We start from the raw sequence: 21,481 nt of genomic DNA on the forward strand, positions 1-21,481 counted from the left end.
CAAGTAATCCACACCACTCCAGTCCATGAATCAACATTTTGTGAAGCGAAAAGATGAAGTGTGTTTGTCAGGAACAAATTCATCAAGAAGTTTTTTGTTTTCCTAAAAAAAAAATTGCTTACGGCAAAATTTGAATCCTCTATCCATAATATTCATTTTGCATGCCAAAACAGTTTTAAACAAATATGTTGGTGGATTTTGATGTGAGAGGACAACAGAGGATGGTCTTTTTTGCTGGAGTACGTGTTATTTTGGATTTTGGCCAAGAAGCGACGATTTAAAGTTAAAACACCTTTGTTTCTTATTTGTTTCTTAGAAACGTGCAACTTTTTAAGACATTAATTGATGGACTGGAGACGTGTGGATTACTTGTGGATTATTGTGATTTTTTTTTCAGCTGTTTGGACTTTCATTCTAATGGTACCCATTCACTGCAGAGGATCCATTAGTGAGAAAATGATGTAATGCTACATTTCTCCAAATCTGTCAGATGAAGAAACAAACTCATTTAAATATTGAATGGCCTGAGGTTCAGTAAATTGTCAGCAAATTTTAATTTTTGGTTGAACTTTTCATTTAAATATGCACTAATGTGCAGATGTTTTTAGAACAGAAATCGAAACATTGGATAAAGCAAAGGTTCAAAGTTAGTTTTATTTTGTTTACACATTAGAGTCAAACATTTTTACAGCTGGGATTGTTGATATCTTTTCTTTTTCACTCCATAAATCAGAAAATATTGCCAACAGGCAGAAAATTAGACCATATGAACCATATGAAAAATGATGTATGAACAAATCCCTCTGTAAAAACCTTCAAAATGTGCAGTAAGTGGGAATGAAGCTGTAAAGGCTAGTAAAGTGGAGAAAGCAGCTTTTAAATTGAAATTTTCAGACACAAATAGATAAAGTGCAACAAGATAAACATTTATTTTAGATGTTTTCTTTCCATTGAAGAAAAAGACAAATTGCCCATAATCTCAAAATTGACCAGTGCATGAAAAAAAGCAGTGTTTTTGCCTGCAGTGTCTTGCATTACACAGCTGTTTTCACTATCATTAGCTCTTTATTATAGAAGCAGCGCAGACGCCTCTAAGTGAGTAATAGAAAGGGTTCACGATGACCAGTTTTGAGTGAAATAGTTCAAGGTGATCTCTTTGGTAAAATGTTTGCTGTCCTGCATCATCTATTGTAACCATCATTTATGTAACTAGTTTTTTTTTCTCTTCAGTAAGCTAATTTCATTTCATTAGCATCAACCTATCTCATTCTTTGCGATATTTGTTGGCCTTCATTGTGGAACGCTCCATGCATAGTAGTAGCCAGAACTGCCCAGCTGTTCCTTTGAACACAACTCATTATAATATTAGATGAGTCTGCAGTCCCTAAAGCCATTCTCTGTTCGGCACTGAAATGCAAAGCTGACCTGCTACAAAGACCCTGATTGCTGAATCAGGGCTAAAATACAGAAGCTCACACAGAGCTCCCAACATGTGAATACACTTCGCGCCCATCAGTTTAATCATCCGCAGCTGCAGAAGGCCAGAATTACATCCGTGCCTTGTTTTTTCAATGCCACCATAACTTCAGAGTGAGTTTTCTCCAGATCAGCCCTAATTATCCCTGCGAAGGTCAAGTTACAAGAGAAGAGTGGGTTAAGGCCGCTGGCGTTATGTGCTTCTTAAGTTTTCATGGGGTGGATTTGTAAATACGAGCCCACGTCGAGGCCTCTACACCATCGTAATCCGGCTCCCATGAATAGGCCGCCATTGACATCTGCATCAGCATTATAATAGCATGCATAGAGGGCACATGTGATCTCCCTGTGATCTCGTATCCCGGTTGACCTCTTTGTTCACACCAGCTCGCACAAAAGAAATTCCAATCACTGACGCTCGCCCCATCTGGTTTTTGAAGGAAACGACGCAGCTCTGCTGAAACTGCCTCAATTGTGCTAGACGAAGTTCATTGTGTGTTGCTGAAAGTCGATATCTGAGAAAGTTGTTCCTCTTTTGTACCAAGGTCTTCTTGCAGGGAAACAGAAAAGAGGCTAGCAGTATGCAAAGGTTACAGCATCCAGATCGACATTTAATTTCCCGACGGACTGTGAGGATTACCTCGGTTTTGAATTACTCACTGGAATGTTCTATCCATAATTACCTCTATTTCCGTAGATGCTTGTTGTACACATTCCGCATTGAACCTGTAACAGTCTCGACTCGTTCCGTTTAAAAAAGTTGTGCTAGGCCTACAATAAGATGGCGGGTCTAAAATGGATTTTTAATGCAAAACGTCTGGATTGGGGTTTGTATCTACATTGCAGAGGCTTATTTGAATGTTCCCCTGCCGAAGCTTTGAACCTGTCTAACTTTGAACTTCCAATCCACAACCTGAAGAGAGAGAGAGAGAAAGCAAAGACGCCGTCAGGGCTCAGGGCTTCAAACTTTTAATCTTCTTCCGGCTCAAGTAAAATGAGAAAACCTTGTTTGTACGTAAGCTTCACTGTGGATGATGATGATTCAGACTGTTCCACGCGTTTAGATGAGCTCTGCCGTTTCCTAGTCAACAGTCGCTGAATTGCATATTACAGTTATTGTGAAGCCAAACCGCAGGCTCTCCTGCAATAAAGTTGTATAGGTTTGCACATGCTCACATGCTCATCTCCTGAAAAAAAGTGTGTGTTTTGAACAGAACTTACTGCATGTCAGGTAATTATTAAGAAATGAAGAGACACACATTAAGTTTAGGGCTATTTAAATAAATTAAATATTTAATTATGGAGGCCTGAGAATATAGGCTTATGATAACTGTGAGTAGTTCTCATTAGAAGCTAATAAGGATTATGGTTGTGTTTACAGCTATGCTTATGATGAAACAGTTTTTACAGAATTAAAAAACATCTTGGAGATTTATGTTGCTTTCAACTAAGCACAACCTTATTTTTTCTCACATATGTAAAGTATACTTTAAGATTATACTTCAATTTGCATCTGGTTCGTTTTCTTCATAGCAAAAGTAGATTTAATTATGCTAACCACATTATCGTTCAAAAGTTTGTTAATAGTAGATTATATATAAAATTGCTACAAAAAAAATCTATTTTAAGTACAGTAAATGCAATTCTTTTGAACTCTGCAAAAAAAATATTGCACAACATTGTAAATTGTAATATACAATATAATACATCCAATATAATATTCAATAATACATAATAAGTGATGTTTCCTGTGCATCAAATCATAGCATCAAGCATATTAGAATGATTTCTCAGGAATTTTGTAACACTGATGATTGTAAATACATCAAAGAATATATACAACCCGAATTCCGGAAAAGTTGGGACGTTTTTTAAATTTTAATAAAATGAAAACTAAAGGAATTTCAAATCACATGAGCCAATATTTTATTCACAATAGAACATAGATAACATAGCAAATGTTTAAACTGAGAAATTGTACACTTTTATCCACTTAATTAGCTCATTTAAAATTTAATGCCTGCTACAGGTCTCAAAAAAGTTGGCACGGGGGCAACAAATGGCTAAAAAAGCAAGCAGTTTTGAAAAGATTCAGCTGGGAGAACATCTAGTGATTAATTAAGTTAATTGATATCAGGTCTGTAACATGATTAGCTATAAAAGCTTTGTCTTAGAGAAGCAGAGTCTCTCAGAAGTAAAGATGGGCAGAGGCTCTCCAAACTGTGAAAGACTGCGTAAAAAAATTGTGGAAAACTTTAAAAACAATGTTCCTCAACGTCAAATTGCAAAGGCTTTGCAAATCTCATCATCTACAGTGCATAACATCATCAAAAGATTCAGAGAAACTGGAGAAATCTCTGTGCGTAAGGGACAAGGCCGGAGACCTTTATTGGATGCCCGTGGTCTTCGGGCTCTCAGACGACACTGCATCACTCATCGGCGTGATTGTGTCAATGACATTACTAAATGGGCCCAGGAATACTTTCAGAAACCACTGTCAGTAAACACAATCCGCCGTGCCATCAGCAGATGCCAACTAAAGCTCTATCATGCAAAAAGGAAGCCATATGTGAACATGGTCCAGAAGCGCCGTCGTGTCCTGTGGGCCAAGGCTCATTTAAAATGGACTATTTCAAAGTGGAATAGTGTTTTATGGTCAGACGAGTCCAAATTTGACATTCTTGTTGGAAATCACGGACGCCGTGTCCTCCGGGCTAAAGAGGAGGGAGACCTTCCAGCATGTTATCAGCGTTCAGTTCAAAAGCCAGCATCTCTGATGGTATGGGGGTGCATAAGTGCATACGGTATGGGCAGCTCGCATGTTTTGGAAGGCTCTGTGAATGCTGAAAGGTATATAAAGGTTTTAGAGCAACATATGCTTCCCTCCAAACAACGTCTATTTCAGGGAAGGCCTTGTTTATTTCAGCAGGACAATGCAAAACCACATACTGCAGCTATAACAACAGCATGGCTTCGTCGTAGAAGAGTCCAGGTGCTAACCTGGCCTGCCTGCAGTACAGATCTTTCACCTATAGAGAACATTTGGCGCATCATTAAACGACAAATATGTCAAAGACGACCACGAACTCTTCAGCAGCTGGAAATCTATATAAGGCAAGAATGGGACCAAATTCCAACAGCAAAACTCCAGCAACTCATAGCCTCAATGCCCAGACGTCTTCAAACTGTTTTGAAAAGAAAAGGAGATGCTACACCATGGTAAACATGCCCCGTCCCAACTATTTTGAGACCTGTAGCAGAAATCAAAATTGAAATGAGCTCATTTTGTGCATAAAATTGTAAACTTTCTCAGTTTAAACATTTGCTATGTTATCTATGTTCTATTGTGAATAAAATATTGGCTCATGTGATTTAAAAAGTCTTTTAGTTTTCATTTTATTAAAATTTAAAAAACGTCCCAACTTTTCCGGAATTCGGGTTGTACTAGAGGTCTTCACGGGTCCAAAAATTCATGCCCGAACCCGAACCCGTAATGTACTACACCGAACCGACCCGGACCCGTCTAATATTTCAAAAGCTGGAACCAGACCCGTGTAGATCCGGAAACGGTTCATTTATATTATTATAAAAATGGAAGAAAATGTAAAGCGCGGTTTGGCGGTCAAAGTGTGCCTCACTGGTTGCCATAGAAACATGAAACACGATCGAGACTGCACATGCGTGCTAGCTGTATCGACCTAAAATATCCTTTAACGCAATTTGAGCATCATAGAAAACATTCATGTGACAGTTCACCTCAGATTGTGTTGCTGATTTGAAATATATTAAATATTAGTGTGTCAAGTCTGCAAGCATTATCACCATGCGTGCACTTGCATTAACTCTGAGACTGCGCACTCTGATTCTAAAGGCAGAGAGAGAGAGAGAGCTTTTTTTTGGCTCACTCTTTTCTTTTCCTAATTTTACAAGTTGCAAGTTACAAAAAACACAAGCAGTGTTTGATCACGGCCGGGTGTTCTCCGAGTCTGATGACTCCAGTCGCACCGGTATTACACACAATGTTAAACAGACCCGGGACCCAAGGAAATAGACTCGAACCCGACCCGGACCCGGCTGATCATTTAAAATATAGACCCGAACCCGTACAGGTCCCGGGTCGGGTCCCGGGTCGACGGTTCTCGGGTGCACTGTGAAGACCTCTAATATATACCATCAAAATATATTAATTGTAATAATACTATAAATAATTGTAATATAGAATATGATTAAATAATACAGTAATATAACATTAGTCTTGATGAGCCTAGGAGACTTCTTTCAAAAACTATTCAAAACAAAAAATTCTTATGACCTCCAACTTTTGAATGGCAGTGTGTAAAATCTTTTAGAAAATTGGCTTTTCAGTGTTGATGCTCTCAGATGCTTTGTTACAGGCAGCTAATTGATTGAAGAGCAGGTACTTCAGTCTTTGTGTGCTATACTTCAGGAAGCTAATGAGCTGCCATTCTTTTAAAACCTCATCAACACCTCTTCATGCACTCTTCACGTCTAAACAGCTGCAGAAAGGAGCCAAGACAAATATTATGTTTAGGCGTTCGCTGTCCATTGCACTCAGCGCACATCTTCCACCCGCTTATTGATCCTACCCCGTCTCCTGCGTTTGAACGTGACTTACATGAGTAACGTCGGACGGTGAGGCCTTCAAACCATGACAGTACTCTCACAAATGCTCAGGGATTAGGTTTTACAGGGCCAAAACACAAAATATGAAAAAAATGTGGCGATTAAAGGCTTAATTTCTATTTCAAAAAAAGTTGCAAGTCGCAGCAGTCAGCTTTGATTAAAGTTCCACCCCGTTTGGCGGTTGGGCCTCATACTCTAAGCTCCTTAGGGAAGCCGTCTATCTTCTCACAGATATATGAGCCCAGCTCAGGAGACACCAACTCGCCCAATTCTGCTGCATTCAGAGAGCCATCAGTAGGCCGCTGGGGTCATTTTCAAAATGCTCCTAAAAGACAGTTTTCAAAGCCAAAAGAGCAAGTCAGCTGAAAAGGTGATTGATATGAACTGGGCTTTCCTTGCACCTCAGCCTCTGCTAGATTTCCCTACTGCGGCCACATTGGCCTGGTTTGGTCCTTTAGCCCAAGGTGTTCAGAAGAGATAATGCAGGAAGCAATATGTCATGCTTATGAATTTAAGCACTATGGAAATACTCCTCATTTAGAGTAATGAAAGGTACAGATTTAGTATACGCTCACAGCTGACTTCCACCCTTATTCAGAGGACACTGACTATGACCCTCAGTGTTGGCAACATATTTTGAAACTGTAGCTAATTACCATAAAAGCCAGTTACTGAATCAAAGCTAAAGATTATGACTTGCCATTTTTACCAAAATTTAAAATTAGCCTTTAATTAATTAATTAATTAATTAATAAGCTTTTTATTCATATTTTGTGTATGTAATATTTGTAACAGTTTACAAATTAATTTACAGTAACTACAAAAAAAACTTGATGATGATCAGAAGCATTTAATATAATTTTACAAAAATGTAGCTGTAAATGTTAGAAAATTATTCTGTATTCTTGTTATATTCCTAGTAATATATGTTAATGGAGAATTGATGGATCGATGGATAGATAGATAGATATTCTGTTTTTATGAAATATATATGTATGTATGCTGTGTATGTGTGTATATTATTGTTTTTAATATTTGTAACCGATTAATTTATAGGGACCAATTAAAAAAAAAATGGTATAAATAATACTAATGTAAAAAAGCTGTTATACAATAATAATGAACAGCAGCATTTGACTTATGAGATATGACAATATTTGGCCGAGATACAACTATTTGAAAATCTGAGTGTGCAAAAATAAAAAAAAGTAAATACTGAAAAAAATCACCTTTAAAGTTGTCCAAATGAAATTTTTAGCAATGTATATTTCTAATCAACTACTACGTTTTTATATATTTACAGAAGGAAATTTACAAAATGTCTTCATAGAACATGATCTTTACTTAATATTCATTGATTTTTGGCATAAAAGAAAAATCTATAAATTTGCCCCATATAACGCACTTTTGGCTATTGCTACATATTTACCAGTGCTGCTCATGACTGGTTTTGTGCTGCAGGGTCACATATATATTTTCAAAATATAAGTCTAAATATAAAAATGAATTTGTGTCAATTATTACTTCTGAAAATAAAAATAAAAAAACGTGATGTTCAGTTTTATCACACTACTTCTCTACATGCTGAAAAAAAAGTCATTTGTTACTAGAAAATGTATTCTGTTTTAAAAGCACCTGAGTTACAGTCAGGCTACTGAAAAATATGGTTAAAATTAGTGGCTTTTCTACTTTTAATCATTATTCCCCAACTCTGGTAATAATCTATTATAACAAAATTTTTAATGGTTTTTGCTGCTTTAATTGCTTTTTGGAACATGTCTCTTTTCTTTTTCTCTCCCATCTGTATGGAGGCGTGCCAGTGTTTTGCAGCTGCGTGCGAACAAGAGCAAGAGTGCTTGTTGTTTCTGTACGGAGGCGTTCAGAGACCTTCTTAGGGGCTTTTTTCTCTCTCCTGTACAGGCGTGCACATACCTGGCACATGGTTGCGTGCAAAAATGGCCACATGTGCGTAATGCATGGGGCATGCTGTGAAGAGATATAGTGACAGGTTATCAGAGGTGAATATAGAGGCTTGTTATTAAACTGCTTCGAACCTTGTGCTCCCCATACACAATTAATGCAGAGAGGAACTGAAAAGCTTTTAAGAGCAGTGAAGTGGAGTCATCAGCCTTACAATGCGAACCACCTTCTCCTTCTCTCTCCACTTTGGTCCCCAGGTTGAGGAGTTTCTTGAGTGCAGGGGGCTAATGTGATGTTTCTCTGCTTTGTGCTGTGGTGTGAAGTGCAAAGCGCCACATATATCATCTTCCAGCTGCATACATGATGGACAATATCAGTAATGCTCAGAGAGTGGGATTAAAAGCTGTACTGGCTCTGGTTTTAGGAGATTATTCCACTCAGTCTTGCCCCTCTTTGAAATGGGATTTGTGTATTAGTAATTCATGTAGAGTCTCTTTCATTCATGTTCTACCTTTTATTTGGCCTGCTGCAGTGCTGTACTCCAAAGTCCTGTGAAGTTATTTGCGCTGGATGCTTAGCTCTGGAAAGCGACTTTAAAGAATTAGTTCACCCCAAAATGAACTCATCCTCATGTCTTTCTAAACCCATATGACTTACAGTCCTCAGTGTAACCAAAAAAGAGACATGTTGATGCCTCTGCTGGTCACTCTTGTGCAAAAAAAAAGTAAAATAAAAATGTAAAAGTTTTTTACAAAACAATTGAAGAAATCAATCTTCAATCTGATCTGTCTTCAACCTGTAAATTCCAAGTGTCTTGAATAAAGGAATAAAATAAAATAAAATAAAAATCAATCAATCAATCACAGTTCAGTGATTCAATCTCGATCTATTTCTCTTTCAAAGCTGTCAGAATTTTGAAATTTTGAATTACATTTTAATACACTATGTGATTGATTTATATTTATTTTCTTAAATTTACCATCAAAATGAATCGTTTCACTAAATGAATTGGGTCAAAATTTCAGGCCAGCACATTTTCTTATGCCCTCAGACAGTTTGGTTGTAAAACTTGAGCTTTCAGTTCATTTAAAAAGTAGCATTTTGCCACACAACATGTTGAATAACAAGCTTGTTACTGGAACAGCTATTGTTAAAAGTGGCCACTTAAAAAAATAAAATAAAAAACACATATCCTACTTTTAGTGCAAGCGTCATATGGACCATGTTTATAATATGTTTTGGTGCTTTTGCATCCTTTTAGCAGCTCCAAAGCCATAAACCTTATTTATTTTAATTGCATGAAAAAACGAATTCCTCAGAAGTTCTCCTTTAGTGTTACGCAGAAGAAAGAAAGTCATACAAGTTTAACATTTTCATGTGGGGATAAGCCTTATAATATTTTTCTCCCTGTACCGCAGACCTTACTGTAGTTTTCTCTGAGAACTGGTTTTGTTCAGGCTTTGATGTGGTGACATTTATCTGCATTCCTCCGTCTTTGTCAGTCAACATTTCTCAGGATCTGTGGTTCCTAATGCATTTCTTTACTGTGTTCTGCATGGGTTACGGTCGATTGTGAACAAAAATGCTTTGCTTTTCCATCTTTTCCGGCCATGTTTTCGAAGATCCAAAATCATTTAATCACTCCGCATCCGCTACCATCTGAGCTATTCTGATCCCAGCGATTTTAGGCTGAGGTGACTGGGTCATCCGTTATCTCTGCTAGGGATGCTTGGTGCTTTTCCGCCAAGAGTCGGAATGTCAGAAAACAGTCCAAGGTAGGAATTTCCTGCAGCCTTTCTCCATCAGGACAGGCCACGGACGTTCCAGCTCATCCTGCGCAATTGAAACGTGTTGTCCAGCTGAAAGGAAACGCAAGTGCAGAGAGTATGAGACCACAAGCACGTCTACAGTGTTTCTGAGACCTCTCTCCTCGTTTCACGTTCCCTGAGGAATCCCAAACCTCCTTCTCCCGCCCCGGGACACTCACTGATTATGACAAGACCCCTCTCCACCTATTCTTCCCCTTCAGCTTATCTCTACTTCTGCCAGTGAGAAGGGGATAAGGACAGACAGCCTGGATCCTATCACAGACCAATGAAGGTCACAGTGAACATTGGGCAAGGTGGAACAAAAAATAATGACCCCACAAAGTCACTGTTATATTTTTTAACAGTACTTTGGAGCATATCAAAGAGATAATGCCTTAAAACTAAATACATATATATCTTCTTTACTCCAGTCTTCAGTATCACGATCCATAATCATTCTAATATGCTTACTTGCTGTATATAAAAATAGTTCCTATTATTAACAAAGTTAAAAACAATATGTATAACAGTTGTAGGTATCACACCAAAAGCAGCTCAACTGTTTTTTACTGAATAAAAAGAACAGCATTTATGGATGTATGTATTTATTTATTTAAAGGGCAAAAATCAGTGTGAAGGATGATTCTTATATATATATATATATATATATATTTATTTGGCCTGCTGCCTTTAATTAATTAATTAATTAATTAATAAGCTTTTTATTCATATTTTGTGTATGTAATATTTGTAACAGTTTACAAATTAATTTACAGTAACTACAAAAAAAACTTGATGATGATCAGAAGCATTTAATATAATTTTACAAAAATGTAGCTGTAAATGTTAGAAAATTATTCTGTATTCTTGTTATATTCCTAGTAATATATGTTAATGGAGAATTGATGGATCGATGGATAGATAGATAGATATTCTGTTTTTATGAAATATATATGTATGTATGCTGTGTATGTGTGTATATTATTGTTTTTAATATTTGTAACCGATTAATTTATAGGGACCAATTAAAAAAAAAATGGTATAAATAATACTAATGTAAAAAAGCTGTTATACAATAATAATGAACAGCAGCATTTGACTTATGAGATATGACAATATTTGGCCGAGATACAACTATTTGAAAATCTGAGTGTGCAAAAATAAAAAAAAGTAAATACTGAAAAAAATCACCTTTAAAGTTGTCCAAATGAAATTTTTAGCAATGTATATTTCTAATCAACTACTACGTTTTTATATATTTACAGAAGGAAATTTACAAAATGTCTTCATAGAACATGATCTTTACTTAATATTCATTGATTTTTGGCATAAAAGAAAAATCTATAAATTTGCCCCATATAACGCACTTTTGGCTATTGCTACATATTTACCAGTGCTGCTCATGACTGGTTTTGTGCTGCAGGGTCACATATATATTTTCAAAATATAAGTCTAAATATAAAAATGAATTTGTGTCAATTATTACTTCTGAAAATAAAAATAAAAAAACGTGATGTTCAGTTTTATCACACTACTTCTCTACATGCTGAAAAAAAAGTCATTTGTTACTAGAAAATGTATTCTGTTTTAAAAGCACCTGAGTTACAGTCAGGCTACTGAAAAATATGGTTAAAATTAGTGGCTTTTCTACTTTTAATCATTATTCCCCAACTCTGGTAATAATCTATTATAACAAAATTTTTAATGGTTTTTGCTGCTTTAATTGCTTTTTGGAACATGTCTCTTTTCTTTTTCTCTCCCATCTGTATGGAGGCGTGCCAGTGTTTTGCAGCTGCGTGCGAACAAGAGCAAGAGTGCTTGTTGTTTCTGTACGGAGGCGTTCAGAGACCTTCTTAGGGGCTTTTTTCTCTCTCCTGTACAGGCGTGCACATACCTGGCACATGGTTGCGTGCAAAAATGGCCACATGTGCGTAATGCATGGGGCATGCTGTGAAGAGATATAGTGACAGGTTATCAGAGGTGAATATAGAGGCTTGTTATTAAACTGCTTCGAACCTTGTGCTCCCCATACACAATTAATGCAGAGAGGAACTGAAAAGCTTTTAAGAGCAGTGAAGTGGAGTCATCAGCCTTACAATGCGAACCACCTTCTCCTTCTCTCTCCACTTTGGTCCCCAGGTTGAGGAGTTTCTTGAGTGCAGGGGGCTAATGTGATGTTTCTCTGCTTTGTGCTGTGGTGTGAAGTGCAAAGCGCCACATATATCATCTTCCAGCTGCATACATGATGGACAATATCAGTAATGCTCAGAGAGTGGGATTAAAAGCTGTACTGGCTCTGGTTTTAGGAGATTATTCCACTCAGTCTTGCCCCTCTTTGAAATGGGATTTGTGTATTAGTAATTCATGTAGAGTCTCTTTCATTCATGTTCTACCTTTTATTTGGCCTGCTGCAGTGCTGTACTCCAAAGTCCTGTGAAGTTATTTGCGCTGGATGCTTAGCTCTGGAAAGCGACTTTAAAGAATTAGTTCACCCCAAAATGAACTCATCCTCATGTCTTTCTAAACCCATATGACTTACAGTCCTCAGTGTAACCAAAAAAGAGACATGTTGATGCCTCTGCTGGTCACTCTTGTGCAAAAAAAAAGTAAAATAAAAATGTAAAAGTTTTTTACAAAACAATTGAAGAAATCAATCTTCAATCTGATCTGTCTTCAACCTGTAAATTCCAAGTGTCTTGAATAAAGGAATAAAATAAAATAAAATAAAAATCAATCAATCAATCACAGTTCAGTGATTCAATCTCGATCTATTTCTCTTTCAAAGCTGTCAGAATTTTGAAATTTTGAATTACATTTTAATACACTATGTGATTGATTTATATTTATTTTCTTAAATTTACCATCAAAATGAATCGTTTCACTAAATGAATTGGGTCAAAATTTCAGGCCAGCACATTTTCTTATGCCCTCAGACAGTTTGGTTGTAAAACTTGAGCTTTCAGTTCATTTAAAAAGTAGCATTTTGCCACACAACATGTTGAATAACAAGCTTGTTACTGGAACAGCTATTGTTAAAAGTGGCCACTTAAAAAAATAAAATAAAAAACACATATCCTACTTTTAGTGCAAGCGTCATATGGACCATGTTTATAATATGTTTTGGTGCTTTTGCATCCTTTTAGCAGCTCCAAAGCCATAAACCTTATTTATTTTAATTGCATGAAAAAACGAATTCCTCAGAAGTTCTCCTTTAGTGTTACGCAGAAGAAAGAAAGTCATACAAGTTTAACATTTTCATGTGGGGATAAGCCTTATAATATTTTTCTCCCTGTACCGCAGACCTTACTGTAGTTTTCTCTGAGAACTGGTTTTGTTCAGGCTTTGATGTGGTGACATTTATCTGCATTCCTCCGTCTTTGTCAGTCAACATTTCTCAGGATCTGTGGTTCCTAATGCATTTCTTTACTGTGTTCTGCATGGGTTACGGTCGATTGTGAACAAAAATGCTTTGCTTTTCCATCTTTTCCGGCCATGTTTTCGAAGATCCAAAATCATTTAATCACTCCGCATCCGCTACCATCTGAGCTATTCTGATCCCAGCGATTTTAGGCTGAGGTGACTGGGTCATCCGTTATCTCTGCTAGGGATGCTTGGTGCTTTTCCGCCAAGAGTCGGAATGTCAGAAAACAGTCCAAGGTAGGAATTTCCTGCAGCCTTTCTCCATCAGGACAGGCCACGGACGTTCCAGCTCATCCTGCGCAATTGAAACGTGTTGTCCAGCTGAAAGGAAACGCAAGTGCAGAGAGTATGAGACCACAAGCACGTCTACAGTGTTTCTGAGACCTCTCTCCTCGTTTCACGTTCCCTGAGGAATCCCAAACCTCCTTCTCCCGCCCCGGGACACTCACTGATTATGACAAGACCCCTCTCCACCTATTCTTCCCCTTCAGCTTATCTCTACTTCTGCCAGTGAGAAGGGGATAAGGACAGACAGCCTGGATCCTATCACAGACCAATGAAGGTCACAGTGAACATTGGGCAAGGTGGAACAAAAAATAATGACCCCACAAAGTCACTGTTATATTTTTTAACAGTACTTTGGAGCATATCAAAGAGATAATGCCTTAAAACTAAATACATATATATCTTCTTTACTCCAGTCTTCAGTATCACGATCCATAATCATTCTAATATGCTTACTTGCTGTATATAAAAATAGTTCCTATTATTAACAAAGTTAAAAACAATATGTATAACAGTTGTAGGTATCACACCAAAAGCAGCTCAACTGTTTTTTACTGAATAAAAAGAACAGCATTTATGGATGTATGTATTTATTTATTTAAAGGGCAAAAATCAGTGTGAAGGATGATTCTTATATATATATATATATATATATATATATATATATATATATATATATATATATATATATATATATATATATATATATATATATGTATGTATGTATATGTATATATATATATATGTATATGTATATATTTAATTTTAACCCACACTGCCTTTGTGTAAACACTTCATATAAGCGGACAGAAGGGACTTTTTTATATGTGATTAAATTTTTTATATGTGATTAAATATCCCATTCTTTATGCAATGAACCTCTATGAACAAACTTTAATAAGACTTTCTATCTTCAGTGAGGAAATATTAAGTTAGCACAGTTGGTCCTTGGAGCATGCGTGGCTCTCAAGTCTTACTCATTTCATGTGTTTGAAAGAGTCTGGAAAATGAGCTATATTGCGGGTCTCAGACCGAATTTTCATTCTCAGCTTTTCTGAGAATCTTTCTTTGCCTATTCAACCCACTTTAAAGAACAGACACCTCATGCATGCTTTATTCCCAGGCCCATCTTTAATAGACTGTTAAAAATGGCACCAATCAGCTGTCCGTGGTGCAAGAGTCAAAAAGCCCGGGGTCCAACAAATCTGCCATGCTGCCACACACAGGAGAATCCCAGCAGTGAGGTTATTTCCCATCATACAGTCTGTTTATCTTGACTCGAGCGTTACGCCTCGTGCCATGCATGCTAATTATTAGAGAAGATTAGGACCAGAGGAGGTAAAAATAGTTGCGCTGTCTACATAATTATGCATTCTGCATCACAATGTGATCCAAAAATCCTTGCCTATCAGTACAGAAAAGCAAGATAAATGGTGAAAGTTTCAGCGCAAGTCAATTATAAATGGGATTTTGTATTTACCCCCCACCAGATGCTAACCACCATAGCTGGGATTTAATGCGCTTCCTTATTGGAGAAAATAATTTTAGCAATCCTTGTTTATAAATTTAGATCAAACAGTTGCTTAAGAATAATATACAATTGTGTATGTATATATATATATATATATATATATATATATATATATATATATACACACACACACACACACACACACAATTTAATAATTTCTTACGCAACTGTTTGCAGGATATACAAAGATTAGTATGTTGTTTTTATGAAAATGTCATTGGATTGTAATCCCAAATAAAAAAAAAATTTAAACCGTATAAAGACAGGGTGAGTTTTTAGGACATATGTCCATAAAGTAATTATTTCTGTACATATGTAATGTTTAACATCAGATCGCACAAGATAAGTGATCTATGTTGAAAACACTGAAATAGGTTTGTGTACTGCATTCATGCATTGTTCTCACTCATTTAGCTATTTCATTTTGGATGCATAAAATGCTCAAGATGAAGCATAACCATTTGGTATTGAATATTCAGTAAAGTCTTGCTTGAATTATTAAATATATAATCCTGCAGTGCCCATAAAAAAGGCAGACAATTTGGACAATGCACATTGTCCTAGTCTACGATTCTCTTTTTTTTCTTTTGAAAAAAAAATTCAAAGAATGAACCAGACAACAGACTTTGAACAATGTACAGTCACTTGTAACTTTCCCTTGTCTCCTTGCTCCAATCACAAAATGACATGCTTAGTTTGAAACCGTTGCACAGTGGGTAGTTTACAAGCTTGTGTGTCGTGACACATAAAAGCTGCTGCGCTCAGGGGAATGTGGGTTTGAGTCCAGTCTGCACTATGTCTCATGCTCTATCCTGTAAAATTAGATGCAAAAGGCTATAAATAAACTGAAAACATTTCCGCTTTTCCACACAAGTAACAAATTCTATATGCATTAAAAAGCAGTTTAAAATTAATTTCAAATTATTTATCATAAATAAAATGTAATCTGTTAATTCAGCATCTTTTCAAAATAAAAGACATGTGAATTTACCATCTTTACAAAGTCAGAAAAATTACGGACGTTCCCAATTCAGATGGGATTAAAATAATGGAGAAAGTCTGGTAATTATTATATTACCCCACCTCACCTCTCCATACAAAACTAATCCGGTCTGAAAAAGGCTTTTGTTTGTCAGAGCGTTGTCATAAACAAATACTTAAGTAAGTTAGGCCTACCCTCCGAGGGGCCGTTGTGTATACTTGATGGCTTTTTTCCTCCTCCAGCAGAACAGCTCTGATAGATGTTTGCTCTTGCTGTCTTTCTTGTTAGACTACATCTGAGCAACGTCTCACACTTGCTGTAGTTAACTTCATTGATTATAATGAGAGCAATTCAGTTTTGCTGCACTGCCTCGTAGACAAGATGTAAGAAGTTCCATTTGCATGTTGAATTAATTTTTCTGTTTTGTACCATTACTTGTTAAATGTTCACTGCCATACATTTAGCAAATTGCAGCCCATTATTTACTTTGAGCAATTTTTAACCATAATGTTTCTTAACACTTCGTCTACACTGTAAAGAATTTTTGCTGCGATTAGTTATCACAACTTAAACTTCAACATTAGAATAAGTAATGGGTTTTCAAAAAATATATATAACATTTCTTGAATCTGTTTAAAATTGTTTAGTTAACTTCAGTTAAGTTCAATTAAGTTGAATATTTGTTATCTCACCAAATTTTAAGTTGTTATAACTAATAGCCATTTTCTTCTCCGAAGCAATGCAGGTCTCTGCTTAATCATACTAAACGTATCAAGAGTCCAGTGAGCTGCCAGTGCGGTACAGATTCAAATAATATTTTATTTGAAATAATTTAATAATTCTTTTAGCAAATATTTTAACCAAGAATTTCCTATAATATTAAGTGGAACTTTCAAACAGTGTTGTAATTGTTGATCAAAGCTAAAAATTATTAGAAATAGTTTTTGTTATGAAATAAAGATGAAACTTCACCAAAACAAACAGTGATAGTTTAGTCAAAATTTTTATATTTTGTTATCATTTACTCCTGCATAAGAATATTGGTAACCAAACAGATGATGGTTGACTTAGTAAATAATAATAATAATAATAATAATAATAATAATAATAATAAAGAAGGAAAGAAGAAGGAGAAATAAATGCATACAGATTTGAAACAACTTGAGAGTAAGTAACCATGGCAGAATTTTCATTTTTGGGTGAAGGATTCCTTTTAAATTTAATTAAAAAAAAAACACATTATGAAATATTGCATTTGAAATTAGCTATAAGTTTAAGCTGAATTACTAAACTGAAATAAAAAATACGCTAAAGCTATAAAATGATGAATAAATAATGATGATAGCACATATAAAAAGTTATGGAAACTGTAAAGATAAAAATAAAAGTTTAAAGATTATATACAGAAAAAGCTTAATAGTATATGAATAATATTTAAAAAACAGTGCTTTCAAGACTTGTGAAAATAGTTTTTATAACCCATAATCAACAACATTTCACATCTTGATTGATGCAACGTTATGAAGGCACAACATCCGTATAGTTTTCTTGAAGTCATCCTACAAGATTGCTGCAGTTAGTGCCTCGTCTTTCTCAAGCATTTCTCAGTAGTATTTATTACAGACAAACATCTATTGGTTTGGATGTTCTGCAGAGGCTTTCACGACTCAGCATCTGTCGTCATTATAGCTCACTTGCGTTTTTAAAACCTAGATCACACAGTTCTGACAGAATATCCCATAACGTGCTGCATGGCTCAGAGACTACCATCCAAAGTGTTTCAAAGGCCCATCAAAGAGTTTTTTTACTCTTATGTAGCCAATTAGACTCTGAGAACTGTAGTTTGGAGTGGTGATACAGTAGTTTCTGTGTCTGTTGCTGCTGTGAGACTACAGTCGTCCCTGTTGTGTATCTCAAATGCCCATCTCGGTCTCCTGCGGTTTGAGAACTAGGCCGTGTCTTCGCTGTGAACCCTTAAAGAAAGTAGCACTTGTCACTCTTGGCATCAACACTCCTTTTTATCCACCTTTGAAAACATGTTTACACTTCAGAGAAGTTTTGTCTGTGTGTGTGTGAAGTCGTTCTGTATTCTACTGGCCACTGAGTACAGCTCACAACAGCAATGTCCCGCTGAATTTCAAGCCACAGCTCTAGATTATAGTGTTACTGAGGTCAGAGCTTTAGTGTGTTAGAGGCGGCTGCCTCTGAAATCTTTTTGTCAGGATTGCTGTGATGAATCAAGAGATGTCAGTGTAGTTTTTTGTGTTGTGCTTTATTCATCTGCTATTGTGCCTTTTGAAATTGTGTGTTTTTTTTTCCTTGTGGGAGGCAGCAGCAAACAGACTGCCAGAAGCAGGTGTAGATATATGGATGGTCGTGTACAGATCTGTCTTGATTTACTGTGGTAATTTTTTCCATATTAAGAATGTAATTGGTAAGGATGCAATTGACTACATTGGCATTTTGTGAAATACTTGCAAGATGTTGTGTGATAAAGAATCGTAATTAATCTTTTCATAATTTATTGTGTGACATCATCACTGGCAGATGTTCAGTGTCAAACATCCTTATAAATGGCAGAATGTAAATATTGTTTAAATGTTTTATTGAATGTTAATTATTGTTTATGTATATTTGAGATCTCTGTTTATTAGAGAGATTGAAAGAAGCCAATTTATTTAAATAAAATAATAATAAATAAACACCAAAATGATTTGTATTTGACTACCTAAAATATTTGAGTGGAGCCTTCATGCTATGCAAATTAATAAAAAAAAAAGTATGAGCAGACAAATATAAGGGATTTCAATACAGTTGTATCTACTGAAAAAAAATGTTGTTGGCGCTGTTCAGTTTGCCAACATTTGACCCAGTCTCAGCCGTTGGCATCCTAGCTCTTTCTCAGCGGTCACAGGACAGCAAGAGAGATAGACAAATATAGAAGATGAGGACAGAAGGTCTCTTGATGCAGGGCGATAGCGTGACTCACCCTTCATCCACAATTGAAGGTTTGAAATGGCAAGTCCCTGCACATGCCTTCCCATGTGCTCTGCCTGAAGCTTTGTGTTTGAGTTATATATCCGGGTATTAGCTTATCTATGGATTTATGGATTTCCAATTGAGAAGGACATGTTTGTTTTGAGACTTTCACTTTGGCAGGTCCTACTCTGCAGAACTCACAAACATGAAGGTCTCCAAGGGAGATGGATTATGGGAAGTGTCAAAATACAAATTAACTTCAACCAGTTCATGTTCAAATGAGTAATAAATGACAAACTCATACTTGCCTGAACTGAACAAGTTCTAAGCTTCCCACAGCCATCATTCAGAAACATACTGGCTGCATTTCAATGTTTTTTGTACGAATATGGTGTGAAACTATACTGAGCACAATTTACATAGAAAGGAGGTGTGTTTTTGTTCTACATAGAATAACAATAAATGGAAATATTCAAGGAACTGCACTATATCAGCACGTTTAAACTGATTTGCTGGTAGTTAGTGAATGCTTTGCTGTTTCAAGAGAGGGAAAGAGGGAATATATATGACTGATATGCCAGAAAACATCACTCTCTGTGAGTTGAGGAGCACTCAAACCTTTTACCTCAGACCTGAAAGACAAAATAGCAGTAAGTGTTATCTAACATTAGCTGAAAGAAAAGAAAGAACAGAATTGCATTGATGTGAGTTTCAATGAGAACTCAAATGAGAACAATTAATTTTGTTCATTTGAGGCTCTGTCAAATGATTTACGGCATGCAGGATATCTCCAGAGTGTACGCCATTGACTAAAACAACAAAACGCACAATAGCACCAATTGTAGATTTGTTGTTGTTCTCTGAGCACAGGCATAATTTATGGTGTTGAATACACAACAGTGCTGTCTTTCTCTCCTCCTCTGCATTGTACCCACCCTCGTTCACCTTGAATTCCTAACACCACTTTTCACAGTCTAATGAGAGTCTGGAGGCTGCGTACAGCATTCCTGGGTGGTGATGAAAGTCGTGCACCTGTGCACACTTGTGTACATTTACCAATCCCCAACCAAATGTTTTGGGCTTCAGGCCGCATCTGATATTTCAAACTGAAGAACGAGACAAGCCTGAACTTTCAAGGCCAGTCAAACCGCTCGATTCGTCACTAGCTAGCATGGTGTTCCAGAGAAAGTGAATCACCATGTCATTCAGATCCCGGGAAAATCTACAGCAGTTAATTGTGTTACACAAATGAAATGTAAAGCCATTTAGCAGACATGCCACGTGAGTCTTTAGTGTTCCCATGCTTGTCCAAATTGATCGCACTTAACTCATTGGCAGATGAGCCAAGGCTTGTTTCTGCAAATTAATGTTCTGAATAAACCGTTTGTTACGCTGCCTGTCAAAGACGGATGTCAGGCTGAAAGTTGTCTTCGGCTTATGATTACAGGGAGCGTACAGGGTTGGGTTCGGATAGGGTTCAAAGTCAAATGGAGGAGACAGTATCTTTTCAAAAGAGTCTCAGAAGTTTTGCAGCTATAAATAGACTGCACGCTCCATTTTGCATCCAAGCTTCTCAAGGGCTTAGGCTTTTTGTGTAACAGCCTCTGCCGTGCATTGTTTTCATGTAGTTTCATCAGCTTTGCATGTCTTTTTTTTACGCTGTGGCCTCTACTGCGATGACCCAGAGTTTGCTCCTGCTCCACTACGGCCATTAACTGTGACCTCCATGTTCCACGTCAATATCAGCCTCCCAGGCACGCAGTGAGTGGAGAAAATGGCTGGACTAAAAAAGCTGTAAGGCTCTATTTCTGGCAGTTTTCTGGCAAGTTCTAGGTATAAAAAACCTGCTGTTGTAAGTAAAGGCACTTCTCCTAAAAAACAAAACAAAAAAACACAAAATGTACGTCTAGAGTAAAGGCTGGGACACATTATGCAATTAGTATTTTTTTAAACATTAGGCATCTTATATTTGCTGACTTTTAAATGGTTACGGATAAAAACTAGACATCAAGCACTATGCAACTGAGGATCACACTCTACAAGACACAACACACACAAACACAAAGAAATTTGTGACAAATGAAAACAGTGTGTTCTAAAATAAGTTCAAAATAACAAACATGTTTGATGTTAACTGATGGATTCATAGTCTGTGCCGTCATACACTATATGATTTTCTTTCAAATTTATCAATTCAGTCCACCCAAAATCTGCAGACTGGCTCTGGCTTTAAGCAGTTATCACAGACTCATCCAGATTGCAAATCTGAGCAAAAGATGTAAAGTGTATGCCAGCCTTATCCAGCTTTTTGCGCCTGAACAATGCAATTTAAATGATGAAATCTGCCATTCCATAATACTTTTCTCGGCCACGTTTTGCATCCTAAAGGACACTTTCACACTCTGATCAATTTTATAAAATTTTGGGTAGTCTCTT

At 36.5% G+C, this 21,481-nt stretch overlaps 1 protein-coding gene across 6 annotated transcripts in view; it reads left to right on the forward strand.

Annotated features, from left to right (window-relative positions):
- LOC132109448 (probable E3 ubiquitin-protein ligase MID2) overlaps positions 1 to 21,481 on the forward strand; it is a 149,760-nt gene that overhangs the window by 87,707 nt on the left and 40,572 nt on the right. The gene's annotated exons all lie outside the window — the stretch shown is intronic.

Source organism: Carassius carassius, chromosome 29 (genome assembly GCF_963082965.1).
Source record: "Carassius carassius chromosome 29, fCarCar2.1, whole genome shotgun sequence".
NCBI lineage: Eukaryota > Metazoa > Chordata > Actinopteri > Cypriniformes > Cyprinidae > Carassius > Carassius carassius.